The following is a 21,615-nucleotide window of genomic DNA, read 5'->3' as shown; positions in this document are numbered from 1 at the left end:
AACATTATGAAATTTGATGTTACAAGATACCTATTCTGTTGACTAATTTACGCGGGTAAAGTCATAGGATACAGTTAGTTTTATTAATATTATAACCTCCCAATTCATATAAATTAAAACGTCCTGCAAACCTATTTTAACTGTTATAATGTTTTGTCATCGTCTTTCGAATTGAGATGGTAGTGAAAAAGAAAAGGACAAAACATTTGAATAGCTAAAATAGGTTTATGAAATGTTTAACGTTTTTATGAATGAGAGGATAAATTTGTAAAAACGCTTGGTTATTTAGATGTTTGTCTGTTTGTTACTTAATCGCACTTATACTTAAAATTTGATATACGGGTAGGTTATGTGTACAAGACATGCCTTCTAGGTAAAATTTGATTAGAGTTGATGGAACAGGGTGAAACAAAATCCTATTGTTGTGAGATCCTATAAAGCTGTGTTACACGTGTATTTAATTTTCCGTTTAAATTTAAAATATTAGGTACAATCAAACATAATAAAAATAAACATAAAGTAGGTAATAAAAAAACCGTTATTCAATTATCTAAGTAATCTCGGGTTTTGCTGGATATCTTAAAATACCTACCTTGAAGTACCTACTTATTTAGAACTTCGACCGACTGAACAGCGGAGTCCACACTTAGGGAAGCTTTGATCAACATTTAATTAAAGCTCTTGCAGATTTTCAGTTTTTGAATTGCTTGATATGTTTAGCAATTAAGGAAATTACGCTGCTCTTTCACCGACTGTTTTTACAGGAATGAAATAAGCATGTTAATAAAAATACGTCTTTAACCATTTGAAACTGCCTACGTCTATCATAGAGAATAATTTAATGGGGTTTAATTAATTTTAAAATTAGTGACGGACGGTAAATTGGTATTGTTATTTATGTATTATTTTAATATTTATGCACCTATCTTATCTCATATCAGACATAAAACACATGTATGTGTTTTATGTCCCATTTTTTTTTTCTAATTGACGAGCTACAATAGAATATCAGCGCTGTTACAATTTTTTTGCTGCAGCACTTGCTGATTGGTAGCCACGTCAGCAATAAGAAATATGAACTTTATTTTCTATTGTTAATAAGTGTAACTCTTTTTCGTGTTGGCAATAAATGTTTTCTTTCTTTCTTTCTATACGTTTATTTTTGAACACAGTCAATATAATCAAATGCTAAAATAGCAATAATTTCATAATATGATTAAATGAGATTTTTATAACTTGCATTTATGATTTTGCAACTACCTACTACTTTTCAACTTTATACGACGTGCGACAGAAGAGGTTACGAGTGAATAGAGTAGACAGAAGGCGTCCCCTTTCCTCCTCCTTTATATTATTCACACTCCCACAAAGATCTTACTATGCAGTTCACACTCGCACTATGCCTACTTACGAGTACTATAACTGCCAATTAAGCGAAAATTGCCAACAATGTCAATTTGCCAATGTAGTAGGTACCTACGTGTAGTGGCGTATAGACAATTATTTTCAGTTAGGGAAGTCGTGTTCAGGATAATACATCACGTAGCCGCGCGTAGAACGTAAACAAAGCGGCTTGACGCCCGGGGATGTTTATCGGGAAACCTCGCAATGTATGTCGTCGGGAGTTCCGCTTTAAATTTTTAAACATTCTGTTCAACGTCTCATATACATACTGCTGGACGGTAGTGGCGACCTAGTAGGTCAAACTTGCAATCCCGAGAAATCTGTTCCTTACTTATAAATATACTTATATCTGCATCGTTTACAAATAATTAGCTGTGTAAATAAAATAAATTAATAGTAGATATAGGTAGGTAATTTTAAATAATCTAAGTAAGTATTCGCTGTGTGGTCCCGGCATAGAATAGGCCACCCCTTCCTTTCACGTGGGTGTCGTAAGAGCCTACTAAGGGAGGGCGAGGGATGGGCAGTAGCGTCCCTCTTAAAACATCTGCAAAGCCTAATTGCGGTTGCTAATCCGCCTGCCAAGCATAGCAACTACTGGAAGGTTTAGCAGTGGATGGTTAAAGGCTGATATGTTGATGACGATGATAAGTAGGTATCAATTTAACTGTGGATACTTTTTTTTTTAGATTATTTAAAATGTAAAATGCTATATTTTTCCTATGCGCGCTTATCGAGTTCGAAACAAGTCGGGCATCTCCGAATTTTAAACGTGAATAAAGTCGACATAAATAACTATAATATATTATGTACACACTAACCATCCTCGTCATTTCTGAATATACTGATTTTTATAATTCTGATTTTAATATAGGCAGTTTATTCACGTGTTAATTTAATATTAATTATTAACCGACTTCAGAAAGGGGATTTTAATTCAGTTGTTTGATAAAACAATAAAGAATTTCATGGATGAAAATGGTGTTCATTCCACATGAATTCCTGCGCTCTGTCTCAATCATCTCGGAATAGATATTCACTACTAGGTATATTTGATTCAAGCCTTAATTGCTAGATATGTTTAAAAATGTGTTTTATATTATTACTAAAAATAATATTTGTGAAGTGAACTAGACGAAATTTATCAATCAATTAATACATATAATAAAAACGTAAATGTGGTCATTTACATGTTTACTGTCTGTACATGAAAGACATATAATATAAGAAAAACTAGTATAGGGGGGTTTTATGAACATAATAGAACCTAAAACAATATTTTTTAGGATTTTTGTCTGCTTGTCTGTACGTTTGTGCACGCTAATCTTAGAAACAGTTTAACCGATTTGAAATCGGTTTTCATTAATGTTCATAAATAAAAAAGTTATATCAATCTAAAGAATCACATATAAAATGCTATAATATAAACAATCAGCTGAATTAGCTGAAACTTTATAAAGGTACTCCTATTAGGTATGTAATTATCATTTAAGTATATAATACACGTGTATGAGACCGGACTCATGAAGGTTTCCAATGGGAATGATATACGGGAACTACAGAGTTAGAAGCAGGTAACGCCGTGGGAAATGTCTAGTTAATAATATAAACGTAAAAGTTTGTAAAGATAATGGATATTTGATAATCATGCCTAAACTGCTAGTTGTTTCTTAAATACGTCTAGACGTATTTGAATGATATTGGTTATTCAAGCGAAAGACGCGCGCGTAACGCTGTAGAATGCAACTTTTTATATCGATGTTTAAATATTCTGCTAAAAATGATTCTACACTAATAACATCGTAGTGAAAGTTAAAAAAAATCGAATGAAATAGATACACTGTTACATTCTGCTCGTTAAAAAAGTTAATCTTATTTCCGCCAATATTACTCTTTATGTTATTAGATACAGCTTTAATAGCTGGACTCGTTCAGTCAAACGACCTTCAGTTAGATTTTAGAGGAATATAGATTGACTAGGCGAGAGCTTTAATCTGCAATCTCGAGGGAAATACCTACCTGTTTTGCGGAGCTAAAAATACTGTAAAGTAGAATAACGTAAATGCCTTTTGAGGATATTGGCCAACCCGCATAAGTTTGGCTCAGCATGATCATATCGTTCAAATAAAGAACGTGTTTTGTTATCTTTTACTAACATGCTCGTTTTTAATATCTAATAATTTCGTCTTTTGCATAGTCAAATTTTTGTGTATTATAATTTACTAGCTTTTACCCGCGACTTAGTCCGTGTCGCCGGCATATTTTGTTTGACCAGGATAAATAGTAGTCAAGTCTCTTCTTCTTCCTGAATAGTATATGTATACCAAATTTCATAACGATAAGATGAGCTGTTAAAGTACTAAGAAGTAATAAAAAATCAATTCATTTTTACATTCATATTATTAATTTGGCCACAAAATATCTAATTTTCGTATTTAATCTCAACTTGTATCAATCTATTACTAGATGTCTTCCCTGCTTTACTGAATGTTTTACCATATCTAAGAAGACAGCCTTTTTAATATTATTGGACTATTTAGAAGGTATAGGGGTTGGGGGGAGGCGGACAGAGATAACTAGAAAGGGGACTAGTGGCCCAGTTGCTAACAATATACCATGTCATGTCGACTGTCACCACACTCCTAAAAATGATATTATCCAATAAGAACTTTTTTTTCATATTGTTAAATTTGTAATAAGACTTGGCATAGAATTAAAGTACGTATATTATTTATGTATATAGTATTGACAGTTACGATTCCCATCAAGTACTCCGGAAATTAGCATAACCAGCGGTTTGTCGAAAACTCAACAGCATTATAAAACAGTGGCCAACTCCTGTCATTTGGGAACCGAATTGTGAGCGTTTGTTTTATTGCTAGTAATGTCGTTACTTCGGGATGAAAAGGGCGTAACTGTCACTTTGGCGAAAATGATTTAATACTGCAGTTTTGTTTTAAAAGAGGTACTCAAAATTCCAAAATTGTTCTATTTACTGGTCCAAGTGGCGTATCATATGAAACGATTTCTTTTGTATATATCAAAACTGATTTTTATTTATTTTAATACTGCGTAATTTTTTATTATGTTCAAATATGTGGAAAAAACAATCCCTGCATTTATCGCCACTGTTTATGAAGCAAAAAATCTGAAATTATTACCGTTTAGAAAGATATGTGCGTATCGCATAGAAAAAAAAAATTAACTAGTATTTTTTTTTGAGAAATTATCAAGAAATTTTATCTACAATTATGGTGCAACGAAAATAAGAAATTATGATTTGTAGTATTAATAAAAATAAATATTAGGTGTATATTATTATGAGAAATTCAATAAGGACAATTTTGTCCCATACTTATATTTTTATGTATGGAATTGAATACCCCTCGTCGTGTGAATTCAACTCGCGCCTTACCGATTTTTTATTTGTATTATGCATACAACCTCTGAGTTGATGACATGTTTCCAAATTATTGAAACCTTTCAGGAATAGATAATTCATATACCTATAATACTACACGGCGTGCTTAAAACCGCGTATTCTGGTACAATACACAAACTAGGTGAACAGGCTGTTTTAGATAATTATTGTAGTATAAAAAAGTTACAATATCAGAACATGTTTGTAGCACATTGGTATTTTAGATAATATTTGTACGAAGGAAATGGTCACTGAAATAAATATAGCTTTACAGTACTTTGTACTTATAACTCACCCAATTAATTTATACTATTTTATATTCAACAGATATCGAAAAGAAGTAAATTTTGCAATGTTTTTGTTAGTTTTCTGTATTTTTAACAGACAGGATTATATAAGTTTACTAACGTTTTGCAATCAGTTAAACTGGCTTTGCCTGAGTGATCGATTGCCCTTCTAAAAGCACCAACACTTATTGCAAGCTAGTGGAAAAATGGTTGCAGCAACGATGATGCAATTTACGGATGCAGCGTTTATTGATTAAGTGAAAATACCAGTTTTAGTTTATAGTTCTACATGCCACCGTACATTGAGCTACATGACGTATTATAAAGAATTTATAGCTGGCTAATACATAATCCAAGTTTGTTTCTATTTGTAAAACAGCAAATCGCAGTGTGCAATAAAGTAGAATTTTTTAGGTCCCTCTCTATAAAAGAAAAATGTTAGTACGTACAACTATGTATTACGAGGACTAGGTATAGGATTTTGTTTCGTGATTTGCTTCTCTTGTATTAAAATATTAATAACGTATTCTTACACCATCATCTATGGAGAAAGTCATTACTTACTCGTATATTTAATATACCACAAAATAAACGTTTGGAACTCGTATGTTGTATCTTATGTTATAAACATGTGGTGCATATTTCATGATCTAAAACAGTGGAACTTCATGTAAGGTTTATTATTATGTTACAAGAGAGGAAAATCTGACATACCAACCCTATTTTTGAGCAAAGAGCAAGGGCCTTCAAAGAAACAAATATTTGCGGCTTTACGCCGGCCGACTCTCTACAAGAGCTTGTATGTATACTTTTACGTCTACCCATTTGTCCTTTTATCTTGAAAACTTGATCTCTCTCCCAGATTTTGTTGTTTGAGATAAACTTTATCAAGGAGACTTTTGTGACAACCCTCACTAAAGATTTTTTTTACGGAATAATAGTCATATTTCCAATACGTGTAGGTTTATTATTTGATTTACTCTGAGATATACAAACTTATCTAACATTCTAACAAAAGTTACGTATATTTTTGTTTCATGTAACTCACAAAGGACAAGATAAGTGTTTTATGTCGAAGAATCGAAGTTTTCAGACGACAACGCGTCAATTTATGCAGATGACTTATTCAAACTATAAGTTTATTTTATGATTTTGCTGTCTGAAATCTTTTCCAATAAATAATATCAAAGCTCACAAAAATAAGTATTTTAATTATTATTTGTGTAATGTTTCTTTATCCTCGCGTTTGGGTCCTTATACAGTAAATAAAGGGAATTATGTGTTAAAAATTATTATAACTGTCAAAGAAACTATAACGATTGCTATAGCGACAGGCTTTATTACTCTATATCATCTGGAATTATGGTCAAAAGTAGGTACATTGCTCTTTTAAAATAAATTTTCACACAGTGGCATTGTTATACGGTGCTATCTCAGGTGCTATATTAATTTTTTATTTACACAATGTACCTACATCATATTATACTTAAATATTAAACGTAGGCAAGACAGTTGAACATAACCTTGACGTTGTTTTATCTTGATACTAGAGTATCATAATACAATATAATCCATCCTTTGTTAGACAGCATTTAAAGATGCTCCAGATTATTTATATAATAATAATAATAATAATAAGCCTTCCAAAGTCCAACCCCGCGTCCGAGCTCACCATCTAGCTCACGTGGAAGGCGGTCACGCGTATAAATTAAACCTACGCGGCTAAAGGGGCAATGGCAAAAATAAAGATGGCGGATAATAATAACGGAGAGAGTATAGGGTCGCTGCCCGGGGGTCGCCGGGGCGCGTCTACAACTGGCGGTAGGCGCGGCAGAATGCGAGCCAGCCGACCGGCCCCACCACCTGGCCGGTCCGACCCCTCGCCATCGACATCAGCTGGCTTGGCGCCGGCAGGGCCGTCACAGGCCCAGCAATCGGTGCCCGCCACTGGTGGTACACGTCGCATGAGGTGGACAAGAGCCATGAATGAGGACCTCATGCGTGCGTTCTTCAGGGCTACAGGGACAGAAACAGGCAGAACAGGATACCGGGCAGTAATGCACCGCGAGTTTCTGCGTCTTTTACCGGATCTAACCGTCTCGGAACAGAACCTAGCCGACAGAGTTCGGTACATACAGCGCTCTGGTATGTTTAGCGCGACCGAACTCGAACGATTGCGAAGTGAAGTTGTTCCAGAAGCAAATTCCGCGACCGTAGAGCAACCCATCTCAGACGTGCTACCTAGCGTAGAGGTGGTTGCCGAAACGCTTTCAGAAGCGGATGCGGACGGAACAACTTCCCAGGATATAGAGCATATGAGGAGCATACTAGAGGAGGCGATTCTAGAGATCCGAAGAACTCCCCTCGAAGAGAGACCGAAGCTTCCCCGGATATATCCAAATGTGGCGACGCGGGATGCCATTGAGGCCACAAATGGACTGCTGCCTCAGTACCTTGAGGGCAGCGGTGACCTGGGAGAGACGAGTTCAATCCTGTTTGGCGCTGCGTTGGCAGTATGCCGATATACCGGCGCAAAAATGCCCCGGGCTGGACGTAATATCCAAAGGGATAATATGAAACCAGCCTGGAAAAGAAGGATTGAACGACGGATCGCCCAGGCCAGAGTTCTCATTGGTAGACTGCTCTGCTTCAGGGAGGGCAACACACGCCCGAGAATTATGCGCTCCGTAAAAGAGGCCTTTGCTGGGACAGGTGTACGTCTGTTCCAGCCGGACTTCGGGCACAAACTTACGGAGCGCATAGATGAACTGAAGCAGAAGATCGCTGCATGGGGGAAGCGACTCCGACGGTACTCTGAGAGGGTTGAGAGGTATCAACAGAATCGCCTCTTTATGAGTGATCAACGGAAGTTTTATAGGAACTTGGAGCGCCCAAAACTACAGCCCACAGGACAAAGACCCGAAACAGCCAATTTCGTCGCCTTCTGGAGACAGCTGTGGTCTGAACCTGTGGAACATGAGGAGGGCGCATGGATGCACGATGTTGAGGAAGCATGTGCTCGAATAACGCCGATGAACGCCATTGCCATTACGGAGGAAGACGTGGTTGCCGCGATCCGTCGGGCTCCGAACTGGAAAAGTCCGGGGATCGACGGATTGCAGCACTACTGGTTAAAGGCGTTCTCGGCCAGCCATGCGACCTTAGCCGTGCAATTCCAGAGTGCCCTCGAAAACAGGGCGCTCCCGAACTTCCTTACAACCGGGATCACTCATTTAGCTCCTAAGACGGACGATACCGCGGATCCATCTAAATATCGCCCCATCACTTGTCTTACGACAATATATAAGACGTTAACATCCGTTCTGAGCGCTAAGATCTCTCGTCATGTGTACGAGAATAAGATCCTATCTAGCGCTCAGAACGGATGCAGGGGCGGTAGCCGCGGATCGAAGGAGCTGCTCCTCATTGATGCTGTCGCTGGCCACGTGGTCAAGCGGAACCGTCGGAATTTCTCCGCCGCCTGGATAGATTATAAAAAGGCGTTCGATTCCGTGCCCCATTCATGGCTCCGGAGGATACTCGAGCTGTACAAGATCGACGGTACAGTTCGAGTGTTCTTGGAGGCATGCATGGGGCAGTGGACGACGATCCTGACTATCCAGGGCGAGCGATTGACGGATACCGCTGACCGGATAGAGATAAAGAGGGGAATATTCCAGGGCGATTGTTTGAGTCCACTTTGGTTTTGCCTGTCCCTGAATCCACTCAGTACTTTACTGGAGAATTCGGGGACTGGATTTCAGTATCGGAGAGGAGGTACACGAGTGTCTCACCTTCTGTACATGGATGATTTGAAACTGCTAGCTCCGAGCGTCGAACGCCTGACGGAGCTGCTAAATATCGTAAACGATTATAGCAGCTCTATTAGGATGGCGCTCGGAATAGACAAGTGCGCGGTCCTCCATGTGCAGAGGGGACGGGTCACTCAAACTGAAGGGATCGCCACAGATCCCTCTAATATTAAAACCCTCTCCGAGGCTGAAACATACCGGTATCTGGGCATGTCACAAAACATCGGTGTGAAGGAGACGGATATGAAACAGTCAGTCCGCGAGGAATTTTTTGCGCGCCTTACAAGAGTACTGAAAAGTTCTTTGTCGGGCGCCAATAAAATCCGAGCTTATAACGGCTGGGTCATACCCGTACTCCTTTACACTTTTGGCGTGCTCAGATGGTCTCAAACCGAACTCGAAGCCCTGGATCGGAAAGTCCGCACAACTATGACCCTCCATAGAATGCATCACCCGAAATCGTCAGTCATGAGGCTGTATATCCCGCGGAAAGCTGGTGGTCGAGGCTTGTTAAGCGTTAAGACCATGCACAACCGCGAGATTGACAGCCTCAGGACATATTTTCTGGAGAAAAGAGACGAGGGTTTGCATAGAGAGGTCATAGAATGTGACAAAGGATTCACCCCTCTTTCTCTGGCTAAAGAGGACTGGCGAAAACCCGAAGTTTTGAGTACCTCTCAGCGGGAGGCCGTATGGAAAGAGAAGGAGTTGCACGGAAGGTTCTTCAAAGCCCTTCACGGGCCGTACGTAAACACGAAGACCTCCGTGCACTGGCTACAGTTCGGTGATCTCTTCGGAGAGACCGAGGGTTTTGTCTGTGCAATACAGGATCAGGTGGTTAAGACGAACAATTACCGAAAGCACATTCTGAAGGATGGCACTGAGGACATCTGTCGAGCATGTCGCCATCCTGGAGAGTCACTCAGACATGTGCTTTCGGGTTGTTCAGCTCTTGCCAACACAGAGTACTTGCACAGGCACAACCAGGTAGCCAAAATACTCCATCAAGAGCTAGCTCTGAAGTACGGCCTCGCGAATGAGAGGTTGCCGTACTATAAGTACGAGCCACAGCCGGTCCTCGAAAGCGACAGCGTCAGGCTCTACTGGGACCGATCCATCATCACGGACAGGACTGTTCTTGCGAACAAACCTGATATCGTGGTGATGGACCGGGCACTTTCGAGGGTGTTTTTGGTGGATGTCACCATACCGCATGACGAGAACCTCGTGAAAGTCGAAACCGAGAAGAAGAGAAAATATCTCGACCTGGCTCATGAGGTGACCGAAATGTGGGGGGTGACATCTACCGAAATCATCCCAATCGTTATGTCGGTGAACGGTCTTATCCCAACCAGTCTGGAACAACATCTCAGACGGTTGGGATTCCGGGGCGGCTCACTCCCGGGAAAGATGCAGAAAGCGGTGCTCTTAGATTCTGCCCGCATTGTACGCCGGTTTCTCTCCCTGGGGCCCTGAACCCCGGCCGACTGTGCTTCTGCCGGGGGTTAGTTGCCATCTCCTCTCCTTAAGAGGGGAGATGAGAATTTTGGTAAAATTAAAAAATAATAATAATAATAAAATTTATTGCCATTCTTCACAAATTATAATGTACATAAATTAATTAATCAATATATTGTCCATTAATCGTATGCGCCTGGCAATAGGTACAAACTCAGCTTTTGCTGGACTGATGTTCGTTCAGCGCTGATTTTCAGTTTGCACCTACACGGGGCACCGTTTCATTATCAAATATATATATTGATGTAGATATTACATAAAAAATAAAAGAAAACAATACAAAAACTAAAATAAACAAGTATAAAAACAATGAATAAATGAAAAAAAAAATATAACAGAACAAGAATCCAATGTACCAAATTAGTGACAAAAAAAAAAAAAAAAATCCTTAATAGTGATATACAATTTTCGATGCACTACATTCGATGACGAGAGTCAGCTCCACGATCCGAGGGTTGCTTCCGCATAAGTAAAATCCTTTTCTTCATTAAGTTTTTAAAATGTAATGGTGTTAAAGGTTGGTGTAAGGGTGGAGGCAGGTCGTTCCAAATTTTTGCGGCTGTAAATTTAAAACCTCCTCTATAATTTGCAGATCTGTGTGGTGGAATTTTTAATATATTTAATCTGCACTCTCGAAGTCCTCTATGATGTCTATTTCTAACCCAGTCCAGTTTCTCGTACAAATATTCTGGCCGTCCACTATGAACAATCTTCTGAACAAAACAAGAGAAATGAAGCTCTCTTCGTGAAGCCATATTCAATATATCATTTTTGTTGTAATATGGTGTAATATGTTCTCGTTTAGTGATGTTATAGCAAAAACGTATGCAGGCATTTTGTACTCGCTGAATAGATCCTCGAGTTCGCTCTAGCAATCTAGGGCCATATACTGTGTCGCAATAGTTGAAAAGGGACAATACTAGAGACTCCACTAGAGTTACACGAACTGGTATGCTCAAATATTTCCTCACATGATAAAGTGTTTTAAGTTTATAAAATGCTAATCTTATCTTTGTATTTACATGTTCTATGAAGCGTAATTCCTCATCAAATAAAAGTCCAAGATTTTTTGCAGTTTCAACTCTTTCTATTGGCTGGTTATTGACAAGAATCTGAGGACATTGGCGTTTAGTTTTCTTGCACTGCATTTTATTACCCAATACCAAAAACTTGGACTTCGTAGGGTTTAGTACAAGAGCATTACAGTGACACCATTTGAGAAGCGAATTCAAATCATTATTTATATTTATTTCCGCCTGTCTTAAATTTTCAGGTTCGAAAGAGTAGTAAAGTTGGGTATCATCCGCGTAAAGATGTAGCTGGCAATTTCTAATGTTAGCAGGAAGATCAGATGTATATATTAAAAATAATAAAGGGCTCAGTATGGAGCCCTGCGGCGTTCCTCTATTAACAGCTTTTATTTGAGATTTAGTTATAACACCCTGATCTGTCCGCATCTCCACGTATTGGCGTCGATGCTCCAAAAACGAAGCAAACCATCTACATGCCGCAGACGACACGCCATTATATGACATTTTCGTCAAAAGAAGTTCGTGATTTATACAATCGAAGGCACGTGAGAAGTCTAAAAGAACCAGCATACTTGCCTTTCCATCATCAGATGACTTTAGTATGTCATCAGTGACTTTGGAGAGGGCAGATGCCGTCCCATGATTACTTCTGAATCCCGATTGCAATTTTGGTAGCAGATTTTCGCTTTCAAGATACTCTGCGAGCTGCTCATAAACCACCCTTTCTATTACTTTGGACAGGATCGGGAGAAGACTAATAGGCCGTAGATCTTTAAAATCATTAACTTCTGATCCTTTTGGAATTGGTTTAATTTTAGCAATTGACCATTCTTGGGGAAAATAATTGGATCAAAATATAAATACAGGACGCAGCCTGTCGACTGATATTTAACAAAAAATATTATTAATGTGGTATTAATATCCATGAACATACATAAAAAATCGTCCCAATGATTTATATATAGATATGCAACAGAAAATAATAGTAAACTATTGTTCCAATTAATAAAATATACTACTACACTTTTTAAATATTCATACTCGTATTGAATAAAAAACAATAATAACCAGGTACACCAATCAATACACAAATACACAATACTATTTATATGATATCTAGATTGATATTTCTTAAAAAAACACAGTAACATATCACTACAATGAACATATAAATATAATAAGCTATTTTTACAGGTACCAGGTTGACATCTAATAGAAAACAATAGTAAAAAAAAAAACTCCATGATCAATGCTTAAGATTACCACATTGTTTTCATAATTTAAAGATTGATACTTAACATAAAATAATAGTAAAGAGGCACTGTAACCACCGCATATATATACATTTTTATAGCATAAAGATAGACATTTTAAGTAAGACTGCACTGATAAGGCTATACTATTAACACATTCAAATCTACATAAATACACTATTCCATAATTTTTATAACTTACTGAATTATATTTAACTTTAAATCGTTTAAACATTAAAGGAAATAGCTTATAAATAAATTTAAGATATATAATAAAGAGATGTTTATTATTGAACGGCCGCCGATCCAAAAACCCTGGTAAGATCTTTATCTGTACGTATACGATACCGTGGTGTATCCTCACCTTGATGTTGCCTTACAAATATTTTGCCGTCCCTTGTCCATACGTATCGCCAGTTGTGGCGTACTCCAAGCTCACGTGCTCGCTGAAATAACTGTCTGTTTTTTAGTGTCAGTCTTTCGTTTATATAAAATTTACTTGGTGGCCCTGGAATCTCTGTGCCTTCTGTAGTGGCACCACGACGAACCCTTGCAGCCTGGAGCAACTGATCACGCAGGGCGCGACGCGCCAGTCGTACCACCACCAAGCGTGGTCGACCCGAGACTTTATTATCAGAATCTAATAACCTTCCGACCCGCACTGCACTGGTTATATCTTGCACTGTCAGCTGCATGCCCAACTTGCTAGCTATGCTAATCACATTATGCGTGACATTTTCTCCCTTTTGTTCAGGTATGCATGAGATCTGAAGGTCATTGAGCAACAAATCTTGATCCCTATCATTGAGCTCGATTTTTAAGTTTTCAATCGACTGTAACAATGATGTGTCACTTTGGAACACGGGATCAGTGCTAGTGCGTCGTTCCATTTTATCCATACGTATACCTAATTCATCCAATCGGTTTTCACATGCATCCATCCTTAAATTTAATCTACTAATAGTATCGGTAAACGATTGCATCTGCAAATGCATCTCCCTCATGTCATCTCGAAGAAGACGTATTTCCTTTAGCAGCATTTCATTTGTAGTCGTGTTCGCCATATGTTCCGGTGAAGCCGAAGAACGGTCCGGTGAGAGCGCACTACCCCCGCGTCTCTGTGTCACGTTGTCTGCCTCCGGTCTGATAGGAGTATTTGTGTTGTCCTTTTTTGGAACCCTTGACTTGCATGAGAGACATTTCCAGGCGTCTTTATGTTTCTGTGTCATGGTGTTGTAGAAACGTGACTCTGATACATTAGCACATTCCAAATCATAGTTTTGTTTACAGGCACTGCAGATCAAACATCGCTTATTTTCGATACCATTCAAGCACCCAGCGCAGACAATATTATTCTTCCTTAGCGTATTCATTTTGAATTGTGCAATATATATATATATGTATATACAACAATAATAACCGTTCGAATCGCGATTTGATCCCGTATTCACTCACAGGCCTGGTATGCAGAGCCACAATGTTATAATGCCTATATATATATATATATATATATATATATATATATATATATATATATATATATATATATATATATATATATATATATATATATATATATATATATATATATCGTGTGTGGTAGAGAAATAAAAGATATTTATAGAATTTGAATTAGAACGCCCTCAATTTGGCTGTCTTTTTTTTATCTGTATATCGCTTAACACGTCTTATACGAGTAGGTATATTATGATATCTTTGCAAATATGAACTTACTGTTTATTATTTTCATAGTTGAAAGGTTCTATTTTAATGTTAGTCTCGTGTCATCATTTAAGTCGCTGTTTTTTTGTCGGAACAAAATCTAAAACTATCATTATTATGTACTGTATATTGACATTCATTTATTAATACAGTGAATATTAAAAAAATATATATATATATATAAAATGAAATCTCTTCGCTTACTTGCAAGTTTAGGGTGTTGTGAACTTATTTCTATAAATATCTTCTAAATACAACCTGTCACAAACTATAAAAGATATATATTTTACTTACTCGTTAAACTCACTTTTTAAGCCGAATAAAATGACGTATGAGGATCAATTGGGATGAAACTGTCACCGACCCGTTTATAATAAATGACGAGATTCTATCGGATTATGTATTGAGGGAGAGAGTTGAGCTTAAAAACTTTAATTTTAATTAATAATTTTAATTTGTAATGAAGACAGGCTATTTCATTTTGAAGAATATTATTGCATTAATTACTAAAACTTTGTGCGAAGTTCGACACAATCATAATAAAGAAATGCTCACTAATTAATTAGACTCTACCGTGTTTTCCTTGTGTGGGTGTGGCCATTCTTCCTGTTTGCACGCCAAGGGAAAAGAAAGTTAGATTAAATGAGACTCATTGTTCAGCCATTGTGATACTTCTGTATGTAGTCACATTCAGCAGAGAGCAGGAGGATCGTACTAACGCGGATAGAACTGTGTTCCCCTAACTGTAGTTTTTATACTGTCTCAGAAAAAGTGATCTAATGAACTGGCTTATTACAGTTCACGATAGTCGAAACACATGTGTTTAATAACCGACGCAAAAAGTCGGTAAAGTATTTATAATAAAACGTAACTATTTATTGAAAATATTACTAGCTTAAGTTGCTTACTTAATTTTCTGTCGTTTGAGTAAAACGAAATGAAAATTTCCAAAAAGCAATTTGTAATCGACCAGTGGTTCAAAGGACTGAATTTCGTAAGCTGCCAAGGACCGTCTATTAAAATTTGAAACTTCATTTTACCGGATAAATTGCTTCTTGACTTTGGCTATCTTCAAGATAAATACAGACCGTAATCTGGGACCGCTTAGGTAAACAAATTTTTCAGAGGAATGTTTTCCTTGTTTGTTGGCGGTATTTTTTTTTTATTAAAATTTCGACATGATACCTAAATAAATACTAATATTTATTTTTATGATTGTAGGCATTCATTGTACGTAATATTAATAAATTAATTAAAGCAATGACAATATCTCGCCTTTTTCTGAAATATTGTATCAAAATTTAGAAAATATGATTTTTTATATAGTTAGTTAAAAGTAGCTGTAGTATGATAGTATATGGCGTCTATGCTTAATATGGAATCCCGGCGACAATTACATTTAGCTACTTTGTTATTTGGTGTAATGAAATTTAAAAATCCGGAATATCTTCACAGTAAGTTGAAGTTCTCCACTTTTTATGATAGGTATCATTCTAGATCAGTGCGACCACCACTGTCACTTCAATGTCATAAAACTGTGGCATTTACCGGCAGCTTTCGCTATCAGGCCACGAAATGTTGGAATAATATCCCACCGCCCCTCAGAATAATGACATCTTTACATACGTTTAGGAAAAATATTAAAGAAATGCTATTAGAAAAACAAAAATCGGTGGCGGAAGCTGTCTCCCTTTGTACAGTACATTTTTATTCTTCTCCGTCGTAGTACTTAATACACCAATATATGCATACTCATATACACATATGTATTATTTATTTGCGTTTATCTTTTTAGTATATTATAAGGATTTAATTATTATTATGATTATATGTAAGTCTATTTTATTTATATTGTTTATACTGTGTTTAAATTGATTCTTACCCATTTTTTCTCTCATATTTTAGTCTTATTACTTTTCTGTCACACCTTTAACAGACACAATTTAATTCTCTCCATCCTTGGGTTGTCTGGGAGGGATCGCTGTCTGGCGATGGGCATGCCTGCTGTTGCCTCTTTAATATGCTTTTATGTAACTAGTTGTATTTGTATAATTTGGGTATTCATTTTGTTTTGAGTGCTTGAAACTGATAGAAATTAACTTCTGACTACCCTTCTTCTAAATAGCGAGTATAACGAACGCACACTATGTATTTGATCTATATTTCTTTCTTTTTTATTATTTTTTTTTTAGTGGTATTTCGCGGCTCACTTTTGGCCACAACAGAATATCAGTGTTTTGCTCTTTTTAGGGCAAAGCAAAAAGCTGAGTTGTGGCCATTTTGCATTACTGTGGCACACGTATGAAGAAAAAAAAAATTTATTATGCATTCTGATTTTGATTTTGGTTTTTTTTTTTTTTTAATCTTTTGTACATGTATCTTTTTTATCTTTTTTCACATTGCTTTTGTGTCTTTTGTTTGTGTGCTGTAAGTTATGCAAATAAATTATCTATCTATCTATCTATCTATCTATGAGCTGTTAACTGTCCAATGCTAAACATAGTCCCTCTATAAGGGAGGTTTTGCCAGCAGTTACCATGCTTAGCAGGCGGGTTGGCAATCGCAGTTTGACTTTGATGATGTTTTAAGAGGGACGCTGCTATCCATCTCTCCGCTATAAGCTCTCTTAGTTGCCTCTCACGACACCCATGGGAAAGGAAGGAGTGGCCAAATCTATGCCGGGACCTACACGGCCGTAGTTAAAAGTAGGTATAGATTAAATAGTGCTTGGATACATAGATCTTAATTTGTTAAGAGAAAGAAATGAGAAATTGCGGTCTTTCTTAAAGTTTTGGATTTACTTATCCACTTTGAATCATAAACTAACGTCTCATAGTGGTTAGTCAACTTTAGACAAACATAATCTTTTGACACTGTACGGAATTCTAGATAATTAGAAAATGTAATAAAATTATCGTATGGTACAAAATTAATGATTTTTAATTTCTGAAAACCGCTACATTATTTATGTTTTACGTCTAGTGATAAGTATTGTATGATCTAATCCGTTGTAAATATAAGTGTGAACATTTGAAATATTCACTTAGTATTTCTAAATAATTTATTGAGTAAATTATTCAGAAAATATTTGATTAATTTAGTAAAATATAAAATATCAAGATACTTTGTTAAACTAAATATAAAATATCATGAATACCTTACTATATCGCTATGTAGATACAAAGTTAAATTTTTTAAATTTTAATTTAATTTATTGAACTAAGAATTTATATACCTCAAGTCTTGCTCGATTTATTTCGTTAAATTAATGACATTTATTTCATAAAATATTGTTTCGGTAGGTTTAACTTTTTAACTACCTCGCGATAGTTTTATTTTGCTTTTCTTTTTAGTTGAATAATAAAGAATAGTAATGTTATAAGAATTATATAAAGGGGAAGCTTTTACTTTTTTATACTAAAATACGTTAGATATCTTAGTGGCATATTATTAGTTTTCGGCAGACGATAATAAATTTCAGGACGATTCTTAAACTTAATACAATCTTCAACATTACTAATAATACATTGCAGGGGGTCAAAGGATGCAGGACCGTTCCTTGTGGCAGTCTATGGTGAGGCCTATGTTCAGCAGTGGACAGACAATGACTGAGATGATGATGATTACTAAAATAAGATAATTTTTGTGAGATCACTTTTGCCATAAGGAGTAATTGAATAAATCTAGTTGTATAGTCTTCTCGTGTTTCAGTCTTGTTGTAAATATGTAGGCGTAAACGTAGGTTAAGTACAAATAATTAAATTTATATAGTTTTGTTTACTACTTATCTAGAACATAATTAAATCTATTTTAAAAACTGTCTTCTTATAAAGTTAATATTTTTTCTATGGTTATTATAGTTTAAAAATGACAACAAGTCAGTTTTTAAGTGCCCAACAACTTATTATAACTAGGCACCTAAATTAAAAATAAATAAACCGATCTAAATTACAAAATAATATTAAAAAAAAAAAATATATCCAGAAAATTCATTTTTTACCTTCAAAGCGTTGGTAGCAAGATTCTCCTCCATGAAAATGGGTATGATATTAATTCTTTTTTTATGCAATTTAGAATGGCTAACACACTGACGTCCACCTAATGGAAAGAGGTAATCGTCGCGTAATAGACAAGAACAGTTCCACGGCCATAACAGAGTATATTGTGTCGCTCATGACAGCCTTTATGCGTTGCCATTCTTGAGGATTAAGATATTATGCCTCTGTATTCTTTAATTTGATGGACGGATAATGGCTGAACTGATGAAGATGATGATCCTTTAGTTTAATAGACCGAAGCAGAGCTATGCAAACACAATTGCTTTACGGCGGAAACTCGAATGGGACAGAGGTAACTAAGCAAACCACTTTTGTACAAAGTCTCTCTCTTGTAATGATTGTTTTTTTTTAGTACATAAATGATAAATGTTCTGATTGAAAATAGAATATTACATGTCTGTATATGTAAGATACGTAAGTATACTTATACCATATTCAATCTATTAAACATGACCGCTTAACTGCCAATGAAAGCGAGAAATCAGAATAGAACAAGAACATTACAGCTTCATAATTCAAATGCAAGACTGGAGTTGGGTATGAGGCGTGGTAACTCTGGCGATAACAATTCGGATTGTAACATGCCCGATAAATAAATTATAAATACATTTAGGTGCGCACGTCTCGAACCATTTCTCTTCGTATTCGACTAGCCCATTTGCAGATCTGCAAACGGTGCCATTACTCAGCAATAAATTGGCATTTGCGCCGTCATACATAAATTACAAGAGAGCGTAGAAAACCAAGTTCTTTTGGAGTCATTTTCTGCGTAGATTCTTTTACTGTTAATAAAATACAATTTTGACTAATAGTCAGGTAATAAAATTATAATATAAAAATGTATAAAAAATATTCTAGCAACTTCTTTCTGGATATAATATATATAAGACGTCGCAGTTCAAAATTTATTGTGTTGAAGAATTATTTGTTATTTTAGTAAAATGTTGTGAAATCTTTTTTAGTGTTCACTTACATATTTTGGTTTAAAAGAATTTTAAAGAATGATAATGTATTCGTAATTTTATCTGTGATGTATTGATTTATAGATAAGGGATACGAGTAAGATGCTGTAATAAGTATGTATGAAGTTAGGCTGTGCCGAATAAGCCGGAAGCAACCACGATCATTTCCAGACGTGGAGGTTGACCTTGCATACTATTAACAATTCATATCCTCATATACTCGAACACTTACAGATCTTCTGTGTGAATAATCAGTTTGTCATGTTGTCCTTATATCTATAGGATTTCAATGCAACACATCCAGTTCCTATGGTTAGAACATTGCAGTTAAAGTAAATTTTGAAAGTATTCATAATGCCCTTAAAATCTATTTAGAATGTTGGTCGAAATTAACGTTACATAAAGATGTTTCAATGATATGAGGTTGTTGTCACCATTTCTTAATAAGTTTGTTTGGTCGAGTGAATTGATCAATAAACGCTATAAAGATGACACCTTTAGAGATATAAGCTGTTATACGTTACGTTTATCAAACAATTTTCAATACAATCACGTCGCGTTTAATAAAGGCACGTTCTTATATGATCGCTTGCGGCTTCAGTACTAATGAAAGTCATGAGCATGCCTCTAATGCTGGGCCATTAACACTTCCCAATTGCTGTTTCGAAGGGAGAAAAACTCCCCTTTTAAGCAATGCCTCCATGTTGCGAGGTCCCATTAAAGTTAACACACAAATTAACTGAAACGTTAGTCCTACACGCAAGACAGAAAGGATATAGGGCTTGTTACTGTTATTTACTTATTTGCACAAAATGACAAAGGAATCTTCTGTTCATTTTAACTATACGTACATTCAAGTAAGAGTATGATATTAAATTAGCTTGGTTTGAGAATATACGCTCCATGCATTGGAATTCGTATCATAGAAACAAAAGGATTGCCTTTATACTTTTGTAATTTAAAGTAATTACTCAACAAAATGTCTCATATGTTCATTTATCTAATGCATACCTCGTTAAATATTCAAAAGTTTACATATACTAGAATGTGCCCAAGCTCATTCTAATTGAGTGATTGTCTACTAAAGGGTTGACAACAGTTGTCTACCTTACAAAAACTACTAACTAGTACTAACTAAGATACTTCGAGCCATGCTGCTGTGCTAATGATATTTTCTTGTTTAATTTATTTCTGCCGTAATACCTAACTATAGTGTTATTATATATTTCTGAGTGAAAAATAAAGTGATAATTTTAATGTTTATGATAAGTTTATTAAAAAATGTAATAAGAATTCTATAAGGATTTGATATTTAATTGAAAAGCTGTGAAATCAAATGTCCATGGGCAAACATAACAGGATTGAGATTATTCTGTATTTCTTGTTGCTTCATCACAAAGGGGAAATTGTTTTTCTTGCAATATTTCCGGTGCGCGATTTTAGAGCAGACCCTCGACCACTTAAACAAATCTCGGCAAGACGTCTTCCAGCTACGAAGTTTGCTTAATACTTTAAACTGGTAATGAAGGCATTAAGGCGAGCTGAATGCATAAAGAATGAGGAGCTACCGCAGACTCCTATATAATTAGCCCCTTTATTAGCAATTTTATACTTTACAACATTTAATGAAACAATAATTGCTTTTCCAAACACAAAACATCTTACATTATTAGACTTTTAAATGTATTGTACAATAAGTATATTGAGTGAAGAGTGCAAACAATTTTGCTTATTCTTGAAAGAAATTAGAAATAATATGTATTTTTATTCTTTGACTTCAGACGGTTGATATACCAAAAAATTAAGAAATTCTATAAAAATATAAGAAAAGGTATTCTGTTCTTTCACAGTTAAAAGCTGTGTTAATTATAATAAAATATTTTTTTTTTACTACTGAAGGGCCCTGTGATTGATTACGATCTCACCTGATGCAAAGCGATGATGTGGTCTAAAATGAGGCTTGCAGGCTCACGAATAGCCTATTCACATATATATATATATATATATATATATATATATATATATATATATATATATATATATATATATATATATATATATATAATAAATATGTGATTAAATTGATTTTTTAAAATAACAGCTCGCTTTCTCCTTCCAAAGAAAAGAAGTCAATTCATTTTGGTATT

The 21,615-nt window shown here is 35.8% G+C and overlaps 1 protein-coding gene across 1 annotated transcript in view; it reads right to left on the bottom strand.

Moving 5' to 3' along the window:
- Positions 1-21,615, bottom strand: part of LOC113519028 (uncharacterized) — a 404,087-nt gene that overhangs the window by 349,867 nt on the left and 32,605 nt on the right. The gene's annotated exons all lie outside the window — the stretch shown is intronic.

Source organism: Galleria mellonella, unplaced genomic scaffold, assembly GCF_026898425.1.
Source record: "Galleria mellonella isolate WM207_F2 unplaced genomic scaffold, CSIRO_AGI_GalMel_v1 utg165, whole genome shotgun sequence".
In the NCBI taxonomy this organism is placed as follows: Eukaryota; Metazoa; Arthropoda; class Insecta; order Lepidoptera; family Pyralidae; genus Galleria; species Galleria mellonella.
Note: the sequence above shows the minus strand (reverse complement) of the source record. Positions and strands in the feature narration are given on the sequence as shown.